General features: G+C 55.0%; 1 protein-coding gene across 1 annotated transcript in view; it reads left to right on the top strand.

Moving 5' to 3' along the window:
• The window catches only part of HPCAL1 (hippocalcin-like 1), a 112,975-nt gene continuing 97,222 nt past the window's right edge, over positions 3,415-19,167 (top strand). Inside the window, exon 1 of the mRNA XM_021085549.1 lies at positions 3,415-3,739. The gene's annotated coding sequence lies outside the window, so the exon portion shown is untranslated. The remainder of the gene's footprint in view (positions 3,740-19,167) is intronic.

Genomic DNA, 19,167 nt, shown 5'->3' with positions numbered 1-19,167 from the left:
CCCATTTGACGGGTGCCGTGTCAAAAGGGGAACTTTGGACACAGACAGACCCACACAAAGGGAAGACGACGTGAAGACACAGGGAAAAGACAGCCACCGACAAGCCAACAAATTCCCGAGGCCACAGACGCTGGAGGAGAGGCCCAGACAGATACTCCCGCTCAGTCCTCAGAGGGAACCAACCGTGCTGACACCTTGATCTTGCACACGCAGCCTCCAGAACACAGAGACAAGACATGTCTGTGGTTTAAGCCATCCACGTGGCGATACTTTGTTATGGCAGCCCCAGGAAACTAATATAACACTCTGCCCTGAATTTGCTTTCCTTCCTGCTCTAGTTTATTAAATCCACAAGTACTTATTGAGTGGCAACTACGTGCCACCCTCCCCTAAGCTTCACAAGGGGTGTTGAAGGAGCCCTAGACACAGAAAGGAAGATTCCAGGTTGTACTTCACTCGGGGGAGACACAAGCCTGCCTTAGAAGTTCCGAGGAGTTCCCTGGTGGCCTAATGGGTTAAGGACCCAGTGTTTTCACTGCCGTGGCTTGGGTCACTGTTGTGGCGCAGGATCCATGCCTGGCCCAAGAACTTCTGAAAGCCTCAGGCACAGCAGTAAAAAATAAATAATTTTCAAAAAATTAAAAAAAAGAGGGAGTTCCTGTGGTGGCTCAGTGGTAATGAACCTGACTAGTATTCATGAGGACACAGGTTCCATCCCTGGCCTTGCTCAGTGGGTAAAGGACCCAGCATTGCCGTGAGCTGTGGTGTGGGTTGCAGACATGGCTCGGATCCTGTGTTGCTGTGGCTGTGGTGTAGGCCGGTGGCTACAGCTCTGATTTGACCCCTAGCCTGGGAACCTCCATATGCCGCAGGTGCGGCCCTAAAAAAGACAACAACGACAACAACCGAAAGACTTTCCGGGTCTGAGAAGGGAGAAGTACATCTGAGCTGAAGGATGGAGGCCAGGTGGGAGCTGAACGGAGCCCCGAGGGACAGGTAGGTTCCAGACGAGCGGGGAGGAAGGGGAGCCGTGCTGGGGGAGACAAGAGCCTGGTCCAGGGCAAGGGCGTCTGGGAACCAGCGCATCTGCTGGTGCACTTTCCCCGGGGCTTCCTCCTCCTCCACCGGCCTCTCCCCTCCGTCTGCATGCTCCCTCCTCTCTCCGGTCCCAGCAACACTGTCGCCTGCTCTATGACCCTCTTTTGAGCTGGTTTTTTTCTGTGTGGTTTTTTTGTTTGTTGTTTAAGCTGGGAGAGACAAGAGTATGTGTTTGTTTGTTTTGCTTTTTAGGGCGCACCCACAGAATATGGAGGTTCCCAGGCTAGGGGTCCAATCAGAGCTATAGCCTCCGGCCTACACCACAGCCACAGCCACGCCAGATCCGAGCCGTGTCTGTGACCGACACCACAGCTCACGGCAACGCTGGATCCTTAACGCACTGAGCGAGGCCAGGGATCGAACCTGGGTCGTCATGGATACTAGTCGGGTTTGTAACCCACTGAGCCATGACGGGAACACCTCTAAGCTGGTTTTGTGTGTGGCCATAGTTGGTCATAGCTCGGGCCTTGATGCGGGTGATTCCTGAGCTGTGGTGGACATCTGGGGTCCTGTGACCGAGCTGTGGAGCAATATGCTCTGATTTTGTAGCAGAGACTTTGCAAGGAGCTCAGCAAAGTGACTGTGTCCTCCTGGGCACACAGGGAGACCGGAAGGCCCAGACCCCTGGCATTCACGTGGGACCGTGTGGCTATTTCTGGCCAGTGAAGTGTGCTTCCTCCAGGCCTGGCTCCTGAGGGCCCCCGAGACCCGCAGCGGGCACTCTCTCCTCTCTCCTTGCTGGCTAATAGTCAAGGGTGGGGAATCTCTAGATAGAAGGGGCTAGGGTTCCTCCAACCTGCACTAAACTGCACGGCGTGAGAAGGGGTCCTATGTGTCACGGCAGCAGATCAAACTCGCCCCCACTAACCCGGGCTGATAGGCCTGAGCTGGGCATCTGACCTATAACCCTACCCTCTGCATGGATACGCTCCCCGAAGCCTCTGCAATGACCTTGGCCGCTGGGCTCTGCTAAGAAGGAAAGGTGGAGCCCCTAGGTATCAGAGCTGTGACTCCCTACGACGTCACCACGGTCTGGGACCATTCCGGCTGACAGTCATCACTGCAGCTGATGCTTGAAGCTGGGCGGCCTAGGAGACTCCCTCCCTCTGGGCTTAGTTTTCTCATTTGCCTGGAAAGAGAGAGGCCTGGGCTCAGACCACCTTGCCTGCCAGCTCCAGCCAATTCCCCCCAGAGCCGCCCACCACCGGTTCTCGGTTCTCCGCAGCCTCCTGCGGAGGGGAGTTCACTCCCCGAGCTTTTGTGGAGGAGGATCTGACGGGAGGATTTGAGTTTTCCCCTGGAGACGCTAGAAAGACAGTTTGTCTCAGCCTAACACTAACGCCCAGCTCCACATTTCTGGCTGTTTCTGTGGTTACCTTTCTTCGGGGGATGCTTGGGGTGGGTGGTGACGGTCGTGATGGGGGCGTGTACAGATTTGCTCTTCTAGGACCCAGCTTTTCCGGGGCCGCCGGCAAGGGGCCCTGGGAAGCACAGACCCTGATTCTCACACCAGCGCCATCCCAGCGGGGACAGAAGTCTGCAGCAAACACAGGTCCGCCTCCCCCAGACCCAGGCCTGGGGACCGAGGTGGCCCCCGAGCCCCTCCCTCAGCAGACTTCTGTCCCGCCGCAGGACAGCGAGGGAAGGGCCTGAAGAAGCCCGCTCCTCCTCGCGTGCCTTTTATAGGTGGGGAAACCTAGGCTGGCGACTCTCCGGGACCTGTCGAAATGGCCTGGAGTTAGCAAAACAACCGGAACTGGAAACCCGGCCACCCTCCTCCCGGCCCCGGGCGGTTTCCCTGAACGAGGCGCGGGAAGGTTGGTGGTTATCTGTTTGGCACGGGCAGTGGCGGGTACTAGAGGCGCTGGGCAGGTGGCCTGGGGCGACTGTGGCCGCTTCCCCTTCTGGGCCACCCGGGCCGCACTTCCTGCGGAGGACAGACGAGGCGGGGCAGAGGGCACAGGGCCTGCCCCTCCCAGGCGCCGCCTCTAGGCTTCTCCCACACCCTCCGGCCAGAGGCCAAAGGTTAGGGAGGCGGACCCGGTGCTTGGCTCCGCCCCTGCCCCAAATCCACGCGGGGCTGGGACCGGGTCAAGGCCTCTGCTGGGCGGGAAGCGCGCGAGAGGAGCAAGGCTCCCGCGTGGAAAGGGCGTAGGCCGCGCGCCGGGGAGCCAGCAGGGGGCGTGGCTAGAGACGGGGGCGTGACCGGAGGGGTGGGCAGTGGGCGGGTCTAAGTTTGGGGGCGGGGTCGAGCGGGGGCGGGCCCGTCGGAAACTTGAGTGCCCGCCCCCGCCGCGGGCCCCTCCTCCGGCCCCCGCCTCCCAGCCCCGCCTTCGCGTCCCTTCCTTCTCCGGGCTGGCAGGCGGGCCGCGGCGACTGCAGGCGGCGGTCTGGCCGACCGGCGGACAGGCGGGCGCTTCCACCTCGCTCCCTCCCTCACTGCCGACTTCCTTTTGTCTTTCTGGGAGGCGATGAGCGTAGGGCCAGCGCGGCGGCTGCGGGAGCTCAGAGGCCCGCGCTCCTAGCCACCCTTCCTGTCCTCGGCGCGCTTGTCCCTGGCAGCGGCCCGCGCCCGCCCCAGCGCCGGCGGCGCGGAACTTGGGCTTCGGGAGCCGGCGGATCGCGTCCTGCGCCGGAGCAGGTAGAGAAGGGGCGGGCTGCGGAGCTGCGGGGAGTGCGGGAGTGTGCACCGGCGTGCGCTGCGATCCGGCTCTCTGCGCGTGTGTGCGTGTGCGTGTGTGTGTTTGTGTGTACGTGTGTGTGTCGGAGGGGGGGACTGCGCTGTAGAGTTATGGGTGACCGATTACAGTGGTGTATCCCTGGAATGGCGTGTCCTCGTGGGGATCCGTGTTTGCAGTTAGATGTGCACATTTTGGGCTGCGTTTGTGGAATTGTGTGTCGGGGCGCAGTTACCGGTGGGGACCGGTGAGGGGAGGGTGTCGTGGGTGAGCGGCTGTGCGTGGGGTGCGGCTGGCAGGGTGGGCGTGGGCGGTCCGACCCCAGTCGTGGAGCCTCGGGTCCCGGCCTGCCGGCCGGCGCAACACAAAACTCCAGACTCCTGGAGGACATCTGGGATCCGAGCGGTCTGGGATCCGGGCTTCAGGGGCAGCCTGGGCTAGCCCTATCGGGGACAGGTCCACGCGGCCCACGTGAGTGGCCGGTGCGCTCTGGCCAGGGGAGGGGGCCCGCGCGGCGGCCATCTGTTCCCTCTTTCCCAGGCCGAGGGGCGACGGACAGAGCCCTGCTGCGGAGTTAGGAGCCTGGCAACGCCGTGCCCCGCACTGCGACCTGGGCCCGACACGCCACCTTTCCGGGTCACGGTTTTCTTCGCTATCAAATGGGAACAGTTTCTCCCTGAGGGTATGTTGTGACAGTTAAAATGCGAACCACCAAAGAGAGCTCCCGGTCCAGTGCCTGGCACATAGTAGGTAGGTGTTAGGTTCATTGGACTAGTGTCTTTTAAAAAATTGTTTTTTCTTCATCGTTGGTGGGACTCTTATAACACACCCCTACCCTCGCGCATATTTTGTGCCTCTCTCACGGCCCTAACTTGACCGCGAAGCAGCGAGATTCCAGAAAGTTTAGGCTGCCGGGTGCGCAGCCTCCCCGCCGCACCTCCCGGGCGGCGCCGCCTCGAATGTGCAGGAGCGCGCAGCGCCGGGCGCCCGCCCTTCTCCAGCCGCGAAGGCTCCCGCGCCCGAGCGGGGGTCCCTCTCCTGGCCGAAGGCGGAGGCTGCGGGAGTCGGGAGCCCTTTGTTCAACAAGTGCCTAGTCCCCGGGGGCGTGCAGCCCTGCAGTCGGAGAGCCTCGGTGTGAGAGTGGGGCTCCGGGCGGAGACGCATCTCGGGCTCCCAGGGCGTGCCGGCCCGGCTTGGCCACGCTGAAAGCCGCCCCCTTTGCTTCCCGGCCAACACCGAACACCCCCCTCCCCGGAGGAGCCTGTTTGGCAGGACAGCGAGTCCCGCCTTTTGCCTCGACACCGAACGCCCTCCGACGGCCCCCAACCCCCCTCCCTTTGATCAGCCTGACGCAGGAGGTGGGGGGGGGTCCATGTGGGACTCTTCCTCCTCGTCCCACCCCTTAATTTTTATATGTTAGTTTCAAACCCACTTCTCATGGAACTGCAGTGAATGTGCACACAGCTCTAAGCACGACTCACTCGCAGGTGGAGTCGTGCCAGCCGCACCAGAGCGCTTGCTCAGACCCAGCAGGGCGAGCTGGCCAGGGCCGCCTGCGCCTCTGCCACAGTCATTGATTCTTCCCTCCATCTCTGGCTTCATCCTCTCAGGACCCTTCCCAGTGGGGTGGGGGTGGGGGTGGGGGGAGAACCTTTCACCAAGGGAGCGGCTAAGCCAAGGGAACAGCTGCTCGCCGGAATGATTCACAAGGTCCTCAAAATGACGCGCTGGCATGGAGTGGGCAGGGACCTTAGGGATATAGATCGGGCTGCATGTGGGTATGGGGTACCTTTCCAGGTATCAGATCCCTCCCCTGGGTGGGTATTCTCAAGGAAGCCGGGAACCTTTATGACACAGGAGCAGAAACCTCTGGTTGGGTTCCTTTGGTCTGTCTTCCGCCAGGGTGGATGCCCTGAGATCTCAACGGTGGTGGCAGGGCAGGGAACCGAATAAGCTAATTTGTCATCCTGTTTTGGCGTCAGGAGCACACTTAGAACGCAACCTACTTTTCCTCTTTCATAAAATGATTTTATATCCTAGAGGAGAAAAGGGCTTTTGATCTGAATCCTATTCTCTTCTCCATAATCAGATTCAATAGTAATATTAAAAAAAAAAAAATCGGTCTGGCTTTCTCTGCTCAGAAGATAGACCAAAAGCTGGGATTTTTTTTTTTCCCCCTCCTCTAGTGAAAACCAGCTCTTTGTCTCAAGGAAACCAGTGTTTTGGCCCTGGCGCTATTTCTGTTTCACTTTTGAAAGCGCCTGTAATTACCAAGCTCTTGAGGTTTTATTGGATAATGTGCCTCAGGGAAGGGCCAGGGTCTCTGCCTTCTGCGTTCTGGCCCTGGAGGTGGTGCCGCTTCTTGCCTTTCCTGCTCCATTTGGGGTTCTGATTTGGGGAAAATTGAGGTGCACGTGCAGGAATAATGTGGGGGACTTGGCGTTGGGAATTGGAAGCCTGGAAGGACATCTTCTTGTGGAGAAAAAAAGATGAAGTCAGACCCCCAGAAGCACAGAGATTTGCCCCACGCTAGCCAATGGCCCGTTCATTTCCCCAAGAGGCTTGGACCCATTCCTTCAGAACTTATCCAGGGGTCCATTTCTGGCCACCCAGCTGGACGGATTAGACATACAAGGGCCGGGAGGGCAAGGAGTGGGCTCCCCATGGCCCACACTCCCCAGCCCCGGCTTTATGCTCCCCAGGCCCCCTTTCTACCTGGAGCTGCTGTGGAGTTTCATCCGGGGTCTGCAGCCTCCCCTCCCCCTTTCGGGGCTCGGCGGTGTGCAGAGTTCCAAGGTCACTTTCGCCTAAAATGCCATGGTGAGGTCTATGCACAGGGCAGTCTGCTTTCCCTTGATGCCAGCCGGCCTTCCCCTAACTTACTCTAAGGCCTTGCAATGCCGCTTGAAAGCAGTGAAGGGCCGAGGTCTGATCATCCAGGATGCGAATAAGGCGCCCCAGAGTTTATTTGGCACCAAAGAGCGAGCTTCTTGGCAGCCGCAATTTTATCTAGGTTGGGGATCAGGTTTGTATTAGAATTTCGCATTCCAGCAAGCCCTGAACCCTGCTTGTTTGTAGTGGGATAATGCTTCCAATTTAGGAGTTGCCAGCCCAGACATGATGGGGGATTATGTGTATTTTGCTAGTTTGCCACCCCCTGGTGTCACTGTGTTGGGTGGGGTGGCTCTTTAGACTTGAATCACACTCTCCTTCGGGACCTGCCATTCTCCCCCAGTCCTGTTGGGTTTCTTTCATGTTTTCGTGCCCCCACGCGAGGCTGCGCACCTGTGCCTCTCCTGTGGCTCCTGGCGCTTGTCCTCTTCCCTCTGAGTTGAGTGTCTAATCAGGGGATGACACAGGGCATTATATATGGACATGGCACAGCGGGCTTAGGGGCTCTAGGTGCCACTTGCCCCATGGGGGGTGTGTGTGTGTGTTACTTTCCTCAGGGGGGGAAAAAAAAAGTCCATTGCGATATAGTCCCGTGGGTTTAATGCAACTTCAGATAACCAGTACAGTTTGACAGGTGGAACATTTCTTAGGCACTGAGCAAGGTGCACGTCTAAAGAACTTTAAAGAAATAAAACATCTGAAAAGCACAGTAAATCCTTTAAGAGAGCTCAGCCTCTGAATTACAGAGGCAAAACTTCGTATCTTTGCGTTCAGGAGATGTGACTAACTCAGAACACCTTCCAAGAGACCTCGGGCTCCCTCCCCTGCCCTCATCAGGGCTGCAAAGATGTCTTTTTCTCTTTCCTTTATAAGCCCGGTGTACCCCGCCCCACCCTGGCTAAAACAGTGGCTGTGTTTTCTGGGGATTTGTTTCTTTTTAGAGTTTGAGGTGCAACCCAGGTTGGCAGGAAGCTGGGGGACTGGGGGGGCGGTCCTGGGGTCCTTGCCCACCCCCATGCCTCATTAGATGAAAAGTCTCCTTTGCGGAGTTAGCGATGGCTCTCGGACCCTGGGCTGAGAAGCGCTCAGGGTCATTGAATTCTTCCTCGTTGGAGAAAACTGCCATAATCCTGGGCCAGAGCAGGAAGAAAGCTGTTGGGGTGTGTAGTTCCCCTCTTGGAAGCCTTCCCCGATTGCCTAACGCCCTGTGCCCCAACCAAAGTCTTCCCTCACTCGGGTCCGCTTTAGCAAGGGAGGCGTCCCCTTGGCCAGGCACCTGCTCGCCGGCTGTGATTGGCAGCGAGCTCTCCCAGTGCCGAGTGTGGGCTCCGAGCTGCACACATCAAAGCAGAGCCGGAGTTCGCCTCTCCCCTCTCCCTCTCCCTCCCCCTCCCCAGGGTTCTGGGCCCTTTCCCCTGTTTCTGCAGCCATCCCCTGGGTCCGTCCTCTGTTGCCCCACTCCCCTCGCCATCCCCCCCAGCAGAGCCCAGCAAAGCCTCATCCCTTAGCCTGGAGCTTGGCTTCCCTTCCTTCCCCGCTGCTGTCCATGCCGACAGCAGGGCAGTGTTTAAAGTGTTTTCCTCCAGCCTCTCCCTTTCCTCCCTCACCACCTCCCATGTTCGTTCTTTTCCTCCTCAGTTCCTCCGAACACCTGCATGGTCCTGGGCTTCATCCTTGCCTGTTGGAGCTTGGTTTTGGCCCGTGGATGGGGAGACCCTCAGACTTGCTGGGGGAGTTGCCACCAGCCTGGAGGGCAGCCTCCCACCCTGACCCCTGGCTCTGGCCCGGCCTGGGGAGAGGGACTTTGAGGGGCAGGCCAGGAGGGTGGTCTCAGCATCTTGCTTTTCTCCCATCCGCTGATCTCCTACTAAGTCTTTAAAAAACGCAATTAAATCCCCAGCGTTTATATAGCATCAAGTGTACCCATTTCAAGGGTGCTATTCCATACTTTCCAATAAACGGTAAGCATTGCGCAACCTTCACCACAATCCAGTTTTAGAGTGGTTCCCTCCTTCCGGAAGCTCTCCTCATGCCCATGAGCTGTCCCTCTGTCCCCGCCCCTGGCCCCAGGCAGCCACCAGCTGGCTATCTGTCTCGAGCTCTGCCTTTTCTTCCTACCTCTCGTTTTATAAATGTGGCCCGAGGGTCTCCTCCTCTGGAGTCTTCCAGTTGGAATTGGTTTCTCCCTCAGGCTGATGCCGTAGCCAGGGCTCCTCTCTCTCTGGCTCAGGGAGCTCTTGGAAGAAGCCAGCAGGTCTTCCTGGCCCCGCACCTGTCACCCAGCCCCTGGGCCAACCAGAGCACATCAGCCAGACTAACTGAAGTTGCGTGCCTCCCCTTTCATGGCCTCTCTTGAGTATTCAGCAAAGTGTGTGGTTGAGTTGTGAGGCCCTGCTCTCAACAAAGCAAAACACTATTTGGTTTCAGCAGTGATGCGCGAGCCAAATGGGATGGGCCCTTTTTTTTTTTTTTTTTTTTCTAGTGGAAACGTGGAGGATGCCCAGGGCAAGAGAAGTAGCCCAGAGCCATCGGCAGGAAGTAGAGGACCCTAGAATTCAATCCTGTCACTTTCTCTTCCACCCCTACTTGGTGGTAGGGTTCTGCCCTTCTGTGGCTTTTCCTGCCGTTGCCTTCTGCGTTTCCGAGGTCTTTTCTTGCATCGTTTTTGTTCTTTGAGGAAAGTGGCAGAGGGGGAGACCCATTTTACAGATGTGCCACCTGAGGCCTGGAAATGGTACACCCAGCGTATACAGGCAGGCCTGGGTCTGGTGCCTAGACCCCTGGACCACAAATGGTCTCTCGCCCACGGATGCAGTGAACTTCACGGTGGACAGAGAGTGTCTTGTTCCTCCCTGAAGGATGGGGATTGTTAGATCCTGTTTTGCAAAACATCCCTGGACAAAGACGCGGGGTGGGGGCAGGGAGATGCGGGTTCCAGGTGGTCTCTGCTGTGTCGTTTACTGGCTCAGTGATGCTGTCTGACTCTGAGCTTGCTCACGTGCAGAAAGGGGTTCCGAGCCCCTTAGACAGCCTCCTGAAACCTGGACCTAGGGGACGCAGTTGAGTCTGGCTGGTCGTACGTCTGCTGAGATGGAAGAGGCTTCTGTGCTGCCTCTGCCACTGAGTATTTCTTTTCAAAGTCAGATTTATTAGGCATCAGTTGACCCAGACTTGTAGAGCCGCTGCATGTGCCAGTGAGCCAGTGAGGGTCACGATTGGGGTTTGGGGAGCTGCTGTGTTGGATTTTCCCAGCTCACATCTTCCACCACGCGTCTCTCGGGGTCCCTGATGCAGCCACCGTGACCTTGAAGTTGGGGGGCCGCACAAAGAGACCTGCGGGTTATTCCTCAGACCACCCCACCTTGGGCACTTGGAAAGCATTGAGTTTGGGGGTGTGTGTGTGGGCCAGTGGGCTGAAAGGGGACTTCTGGGAGCATTGGCAGAATTTTGATTCTGAGCAGCTGTGTGTGTGTGTGTGTGTGAAAGAGAGAGAGACAGCCCCGTTTTCCCTCCAGCAGTAAAATGCTCAGGTCTCTGCTTCCTTCCTGTGCATTTAACAGATGCTTCCAGAAAGCAGAGTTGACCACAGCTTCCCCACTCTCCCCGTCACTCCCATCCTTTCTCTCTGCTGGGCTGGAAGTCACTTTTGGAGGGAAGTGAGAACCTCTCCAAATGCATCACCTGCATTTAAAGGCAATCATTTCCAACGTCGTGCAATTTTCTGTATTTACACATGTGGCTGAGTGAGGGCGGGGGGGCGGGGGGTCTGGAGAAGCCAAGGGGCAGGACTGCGGACGAGCCCAGCTTCTCTGCGGCTCTCACCCTCTCCAGTGTGGGGCCGAGGCAGGCGTGAGGTTTTAGTAAAAATCCCTCAGACATGTGGCATCAGTGCCATGCTTGGTGGCAGCCTGGGCATCCGGCTCAGCTTCCAGGGGCGGGAGGGGGACATGGTGGCTGCTCTGGCTGGTCTGGGTGTCTTTCTTTTCCCGATAAGATGAGATCCACTCTGCCTTCATTCTTATTCTCTAGGGATTGCTTGTTCCTCTCCTGTCTCTCTAAAGACAGGACAAGGAAGTGCTCCTTTTATTAGCATCTGTTCTCGGTGATGGGCTATTACCTGACCCGGTAAAACCATATGGCCTGGCTGATTGGTCTCAGAGCGAGCGGGAAAGGGAGCGCTTTGGCCATTATTTTCACCATTGCTGCTGCAAGTGGGGGAAGGGGCAGGCCTAGCGCAGGGAAGGGCTCCCAGCTTCTCTGGGCCAGACCTGTGTTCCGGAGCTGCTTCCCCCTGTGGGTGGGCCTGGGCCAGCTGCTGGCTTCCTGGTACACCTGCATCATCGTCAGTTTCGTCCTCCTTCTCACCATCACGCGGCACTCTTAGCATCACGGTCGCCATCATCACCTCCTCACCGTCAGTGTCATTGTCACCGTCGGCATCACCCTCCTCATGCTCTGATACCACCCTCCTCATGCCACCATCACTCTCATCACTAGAACCATCCCCCTGGTCACCGCCATCATCATTCGGTCTCAGCAGTGCCTCCCAACCCTTGGGGCCACTACGTTAAATAGGCCACTGGACTTCTTTTCACCCCTGCTGTTGGCGGTGATGAGGGGAGATATGACAGGATGGTGCCAGGCATAAAGAAGCCAAATGGGTGGATGGGGGACTGCTCCTCTGAAAGTAGCCCATGAGAATAATCTGGAAGAGTCTTGGAAACAAATCTCACTTGCGATGGTTAGTTGTACGTGTCCCCTTGACAGGGCTAAGGGGTAGCCAGGTCGCTGGTGAAACTTTAGGTACGGGTATGTCTGTGAGGGCGTCTCTGGAAGAAACTAGCCTTTGGTTCAGTAGCCCGAGTAAAGAAGACTGATCGCCCTCACTGATGCCAGGCGGGCATCATCTAATCCACTGAGGGTCTGGAGAGAACCAAAGCCCGAGGAAAGGCGGGGCTGGCTCTCCTCTAGAGCGAGGACCCCTGTCTTCACCTGTCTTGGACATCAATGTTCCTGGTTCTTAGGCCTTTGAACGTGCACTTGGGCCTTACACGACTAGCCTTTTTGGTTCTCCAGCTCGTACGTGGCAGAGGGTGGGACTACGTGGCCTCATATTACGTGAGCCAATTCCTATAGTAAATCAACCCATTTGCATATATGCAGTAGCTCCCCACCCCCATCCGTGGGTTTGCTTTCCACGATTTCAGTTGTCTGCTCTCAACCGTGGTCCAGAAATGTTGAATGGAAACTTCTAGAAATAAGCAATTCATATGTTTTAAAGTTCAAGACGTTCTGAGTACCGTGATGAAATCTCATGCTGTCCCGGTCTGCCCCCCCTGGGACCCCAGGCATCAGCATCGTCTGCTCCTGACATCCAGCCGTCAGCTCTTGCTGGCTCAGTGATCCAGGGTCCCCCAACGCAGGAGAGCCCCAGAAGGGCAGCAGAAGCCTAACACAGCATCGAGACGCCTGCGTCACTCGCCTCGCTTTAGCTCGTGCAGTGGGCATTCAGATAGCTCACAACATTATAAGAAGGGTGAGGACAGGACAGTATGATATTTTGCAAGAAAGACCATAATCACATAACTAAAAAATTTTTTTTCTTTATTAATTTTTTATTAAAGCAGAGTTGATTTACAATCTGGTGCCAATTTCTTTAATCCCATAACTTTTATTTCTGGAAATTGTAATTGTTCTATTCTAGTATTAGTCATTATTGCTAATCTCCTCTGTGCCTCATTTATAAATTAAACTGTCACAGGTGCATATGTAGAAGAAAAAATATAGTATATAATAGGGTCCAGTACTATTTGTGGTTTTGGGGGGGCACTCCACACACACACACACACACACACACACACACGGATATAAGATATATACGTGTCCGTGATATGCGTGTGTCTGTCTGTCTGGAGAACCCTGGCTGAGTCACCCCTCATTCTTTCAGGCCCAGGGAGGAGCCAGCTGGGCTCCCGGCTCTATTCTCCAGGCCCTTTGCTGACGCGCCTCTCCAGGGCCTGACCTTGCAGGCTGGGGACCTAGCTTGCCCCCTTCTCCCGGGCCGTGGGCCTCTTTGCGCGCAGGGCCCTGTGGCCCTCTCCTCCACGGCCCCCATTCCCGGCACTGAGTCCGGGATGCGGTAGATGTCCAGCCGTGTGGCCGCACTGCCACCCTCTTCTTTCAAGTGGAGGACCCTGGGGGATTTGAATTATTTAAAAGTGAACACAGAGTTTCCGTCACGGCTCAGTGGTTAACGAATCCGACGAGGAACCATGAGGTTGCGGGTTCGATCCCTGGCCTTGCTCCGTGGGTTAAGGATCCGGCGTTGCCGTGAGCTGTGGTGTAGGTGGCAGACGCAGCTCGGATCCTGCGTGGCTGTGGTGTAGACTGGCAGCTGTAGCTCTGATTCGACCCCTAGCCTTGGTACTTCCCTATGCTGCGGGTGCAGCCCTAGAAAAGGCAAAAAAAAAAAAAAAAAAAGAATTCTTTGAAATGAACACACTTGTGGTAGTTAGCTAGTAGGTTTTTTCAAAAGGGTTGAAAATAAGCGATTGAAACGTGTCTCCTAAAGATGCAGAATGATGTAGACAATTTCATTTCCATCGCGTTTGGGAGAGGCGGAAAGGTCAGAGAAAATGGCTGGGAAGGAGATGTGCCAGCCGGATGGCAGTAGTTGAGTCTGACAGGGTCCTGAATGCTTTCCCTTTGCTGCTTTTTTCATGTCTCTCCCTTCTCAGGTTTCCCCCCTGGGCATGTATTCGTTTTCCAATTAGGAGAAAAGAAAAGGGTTTTAAAAAGGAACCCCAAGAACCCATTCCTCTGATAACCGTATTTATCCTTGTCATTTGCTTAGCAAACTTTCTTTCTATAGTCGCACTGGCTGGAACCCACACGGTGCATCCTGTGATGATTTGAATTAATGGAAATTTATCATACTACGTTATTCGAATTTGTTCCTAAAATTGACAGATTCCATACCGAGTAACTCTGTGAACTTGGATATAAAGAAAAGTGTTCCAGGGCCTCTGAGACTTCACCGCTTCCACACGGCGGGGGCAGAGTTAGTTCACGGTCTCAGACGCGTGTCTTTTCCGCTTGCTTGCATTTGGGTGTTCACTGCGTGTCTTGACGTGGAAGTGAGGCTCCTGCTGTGTTGACCTTGGGTTTGTTTGGTTTTTTTTTCCTTTTTCAGCTGCACCCTCAGCATATGGAAGTTCCCAGTCTGGGGATCAAATCTGGGCCACCTCTGCGACCTATACCACAGCTGTGGCAGCGCCAGATCCCTAACCCACTGTGTCAGGCTGGAGGATGGAACGGGCAATGCCGCAGAGACACGCCAGATCACTAACCCATAGCACCACAGCGGGAACTCCGGGTCTTTGGGTATTTTAATGAGGTGGCTTTTTTTTTTTTTAATTACTCCATGACTTTTATTACATTTATAGCTGTACAACAACCATCACAACCCTATCGTATAGCATGTCCATCCCAAAGCCCCAGCCCATCCCCTCCCACCCGCCACAACCTGTCTCATTTGGAAACCGTGAGTTTTTGAGTCTGTGAGTCAGTATCAGTTCTGCAAAGTTCATTGTGTCCTTTTTTTAGATTCCACATGTCAGTGGTAGCATTGGATGTTGGTGTCTCACTGTCTGACTGACTTTGCTTAGCATGGTCATTTCTTGGTCCACCCAGGTTGCTGCAAATGCTGTTATTTCTCTCCTTTTCATGGCTGAGTAATATTCCATTGTGTATATGGACCACATCTTCTTCATCTTCACTCCTTGATGCTGTGGTTGGATGTCCTTGGACCAGCTGCCCCTGCTTTTCCTTCTCTCCTTTCATCTCCAGGTATCCTCACAGTGGCCCTCTTCCAGGAATAATCTCCTTCCTGTGCGTCTATCCAGCGGATGTTTTTCAGCTCCCTTTTTGAAAGTAACTTCTTGAGTTCCCCATCCTGACCCCCCGCCAGGGCGAAACTGCTGGTCTTTGCATCCTGTGGATGGAGCCTCCTTCCCCAGGCCTGTGTGCCTCCTGCCATGGACCCCGGGTGGAGGTTGGGTTGACTTGGGTTGATCTTGGGCCCATGTTGGGTTGACGGTCTTCACTGACTGGCTGGCGAGTAGGGCCACCTCAGCCCTTCTTAGGGCCATACCTGACTTCCTGCGGCATCCCTCCAGAGGCTTCTTAGGCTGTTATGCCCGTCGTTTTTCAGAGACTTAATCTGTCTGAGTCCAGGATATTGAGTCAGCAGTGGAAAGTTATGAAGGCGAAGCCAGCCATCAGAGAAATTGGCTAATATGAAAGATTAATTTCAGAGTGAATGAAGGAGAGGCATGCCTGGGGGCTGGGCCGTCTCTCCAGGCAAATAATATTGCTATAAAATGTGAGAAGCTGGAGGCTGCCTTTGCTGCTAGCTCAGTGCCTGCTTGTAGATGCTTGGATTAGGAATATTTTTTAAAAATCGTATCTTTATAGTCTGATGTATATAACTGTCAGCAAAATTACATACATATCTGGAAAATTATTTCAGGATCTTCACTATAAGGACACCGTATTAAAAAAAAAAAAAAACAAACTTACCAGGGTGTCTGTGTTCAGAAATTGTTATTTTTGGAGCTGTCGTTGTGGCTCAGTGGAAACGAATCTGACGAGCATCCATGATGACAGGTTCGATCCCGGGCCTCGCTCAGTGGGTTAAGCATCCAGCGTTGCCCTGAGCTGGGGTGTAGGTCACAGTCGTGGCTCGGATCTGGCGTGGCTGTGGCTGTGGTGTAGACTGGCAGCTGTAGCTCTGATTCCACCCCTAGCCTGGGAACCTCCATATGCCATGGGCGTGACCCTAAAAAGACACACACACAAAATCGTTATTTTTGAAATCTGGGTCCTTAGGTATTGCAGGCTTCCACATAGAGGCAGGCAGGAAGCTCTCCTATCACTGAAGACAGGTAAGTTACCATGGAGACCAGGTGTGTCCCTCTGGTTTCCTGGGTAGCCCAGTCATCCTGGAGAGGGAATAACCCTCCCTTGCTGTGGTATTTTCGGAAATTGGATGTGCATTACAGTTTTCTAAACCAAGGCCCTACGTTTGATGAACTCACACAGCCATGTCTGAGATAATTTGCTTTGTTATTAGTCTGTTTTTAAGTTTTGTTGACGTCTGGGTGATTTACCACGTGATAAGGTAAATACACATACACACACATCCATTCTTTTTCAGACTCTTTTTCGACGTGGATTATCACAGAATATTGGGTAGAGTGCCCTGTGCTCTCCAGCAGGTCCCACTGGCCCGTCGTCCCATAGACCTCGGTGTGCCCATGCCAATCCCGAACCCCCAGTTGATCCCTCCCCCCCCACCTGTCCCCTTTGGGGACCAGAGGTTTGTTTTCAAAAATCTGTGAGTCTCTTTCTCTCCTTGTTTGCTTAAGAATTAACGCTGCATAACCCTCCCTTTCCTGCCAAAACACTTGAACTGCATCGAAGGAACACTTAGCCCAGCACAACACCCAGAACAAAATCTTTTAATAAAGCCAGGAATGCTCTCTTTAGTGTGAATAATGATTATCCTGTACAATTCAACAAATTAATTCAATAATTCTAGATCGTACGCCAAGCCTGGCTCGAGGCCCAGGGCGCAAGATGTTGGGGGGCCCTTCCCCCGCGGGGCGTATCATTTGGTCGACCCAAGGTCAAGGAGTGGCCCCGGGCTTACCCGCCCTGGCTCACGCCATCCGCCACCGCCAAACAGCAGGGCCGTGGCCCCCTCACTGTCCTGTGGGGTGAGTGAGCTCAGGTCTCGTTGGAGGGGTGCCACTGATGTGTTTGAGCTATTCCTATGCAGAGGCGTTTTCCAGGATATAAAACAGTGCCTAATCCGTCTGCTTATCACGATTTTCTACATTCAAAAAAAAAAATCCTGTTCCGGCCTACTCTTGGGTGACCCTCCAGCTAATAGTTTCTAAAGGCAGCACCTTGATGTCTAACCCTTTGCCCTTCCCGGGTCTTGTCAAACACCTAGCAGTTTCCTCTCTCCCTTCCTCCAGTTCGGCCTCAGCATCCTCCGCCCCCATGGAAACAGAGGGTCCCAGCATCAGCAGCCAGAGGCCTGTGGTGGGCACCCCTGCTTCTCTCTCTCCCATCATCTTCTTCTTTGCAGCCCCTTCATCAGCAGAAGGCATGTCCCCGCTGTTTCTTCCCTTCTGCCAGTTGGTGGGAGTGAGCGAAGGCCTCCTGCAGCCCCGCCCTGGACGGCCGTTCTGTACGAGCTTGTTAGCCGGTGGGAACCTCAGGTGGGCTCCTCACAGCCTAATGAGGCTGCGTGTGGGCCTGGAACCGAGTTGGTGTCTGCGTTAGACATTGGCGACCTTGAGGAAAGTGGCAGACTCCAGCCTCTGTGCACCTGTGATCTGACCGGAGACCTCGGTCTCGTAAGCACAGAGGATGCTTCGATCTGAACCAGAAAATGACCTTCAGGCCCCAAGTGCCCTGCGCTTAGGGACCTCCTGCCTCGTGGAACTCCAGTTTAGAGGCAACTGCAGACTGGAGATGTTTCTTCCTGCCTACACTGACTTTCTTACCATCTATTGGACAGTGAGCGGATTTTTTTTTTTCCCCTCCGGCTGTGCCCTAGGTTTGTAGAAGTTCCCAGGCCAGGGATTGAACCTATACCCCAGCAGTACCCTAGCTGCCACAGTGACAACACTGGATCCTTAACCCACGGAGCCACTGGGGAACTCCCAGATCATTCTTTTCTTTTTTCTTTTTAGGGCCCCCCTTGTGGCATAGGGAAGTTCCCAGCCTAGGGGTTGAATCGGAGCTACAGCTGCCAGCCTACACCACAGCCACAGCAATGCCAGATCTGAGCCTCATCTGTGACCTACCCCGCAACTCACGGCAACAACTGTATCCTTAACCCACTGAGCGAGGCCAGGGATTGAACCCGCATCCTGGTGGGTACTAGTCAGATTCTTAACCCAATGAGCCACAAGAGGAATTCCCCAGGTCATTCTTTTTAAAGGACAAAGAGCACCTCTGTCACTCTGTCCCTATCCTGCTCTCCTCCCCGAGGCTCAAACAGCACCTGCCTTCACCTTCTCGTGGCAGGTCCCTTGGGTCTGCCAGGCACTGCCCTGGAGCTTCCGTTTCCTCATCCGTGAGATGGGAATTATAAAACCTTCCTCCCAGGATTGTTGTGAAAATAGCCTTTCGACCTCTTATAAACTCTCAAGTGCACACGAGCGTGGGGACCGTAACGCCATGTACCTGCAAGGACTGTCGCTGTCAGTGCCATCGCCGCCCCCCATCTTTTTATTCCCATGCTGCTCCCCGACAAGACTGTCTAAAACAGCAGGGCCTCTCTGGCTCCCTGCATGGGATTTGACTTCGCCGTCTTCTGCCCTTTTCCTTGTTCCGGACTGGCCTCAACCTGCGGTTTCCTTTTCTTCCCGCGAGATGCGAACCCAGAGAAGGGTGAATGTACCGTCCCAGCCTCACGAAGGACATGGACCTTTGCATCTGCCCCTCCGTCCTCCCAGAACTCAGATCTGCTCCATCTTTCTTTCCGCCAGGCGGGGAGTCCTGGCTGTCGGTGTGCTGGGCAGCCTGGGAACTCCCTGCTCAGAGTGAAGACACTTGTTCAGATACAGGCAGTCAGCTCGGCTCCGATCAGAGCATATATTTAGCAGGCAGCTCCCCTTAAACCTGCTCCCAGGCTGTAGCCAGCTGTGTGGTCACCTTTGTCAGGGGCAGAGGGGCAGGGTGGGGTGCAGACTTGGTGTAAAACTCTCAGGGACTTTTGTCACGTCTGACTTTCGCTTTGCTAAGGGAGCTGGCCCTGGGGCCTCCCTGTCGTGGCTTTGAGTTTGGGGTTGTGATTCTCAGCGCCGTCATTTGAGCAGAGGAACCCTCGCTACACACTTCCCCTCCTGCTCGGGAGCCTCCCGTGCTCCTTTGCACCCTCCCAGATCGCCTTCACAGCTCCTGGCTTTGCTCAGGGGCCACCTCCTCCAAGAAGCCTCCTGGGCTTGCTCAGGTGCCCTGCCATTCCTTGGGCACTGCTGCTCTGGCTCCCACGGCCCCACCATCCACAGGCTCTGGTCCTGACCAGTCACCTCCCAGATGTGGGGGTCATCTTTCCTCCAGCCCAGGGCCTCCTAAGGGCAGGGACCATGGACAGAGACCAGGCTTGGAAGGATCCCTGGGTAGGGAGAGGGGCTCCCTCATTGGTCAGGCCTCACTCATGCATTCATTCACAGCTCCCACTCTGTGCCGGACTCTGCACGGGGAGAAGAGCCAGCAGAAATCCTGCCCTCTCAGAGCTTCCACGTCCAGCTGAGAACAGGCAGGAAACTAAATTAGTCAATGTATAGTATAATATAGTGCTCCTTAGAAGGTCATAGATGAGACTGTGGAAAAAAAATAAGTTAATGAAGGGCTGGAGGTATTGGATAGGGAGTGAGTGAGAAATTTTATTTTATTTTATTTTATTTTGTCTTTTTAG

Source organism: Sus scrofa, chromosome 3, assembly GCF_000003025.6.
Source record: "Sus scrofa isolate TJ Tabasco breed Duroc chromosome 3, Sscrofa11.1, whole genome shotgun sequence".
Lineage (NCBI taxonomy): Eukaryota > Metazoa > Chordata > Mammalia > Artiodactyla > Suidae > Sus > Sus scrofa.
Note: the sequence above shows the minus strand (reverse complement) of the source record. Positions and strands in the feature narration are given on the sequence as shown.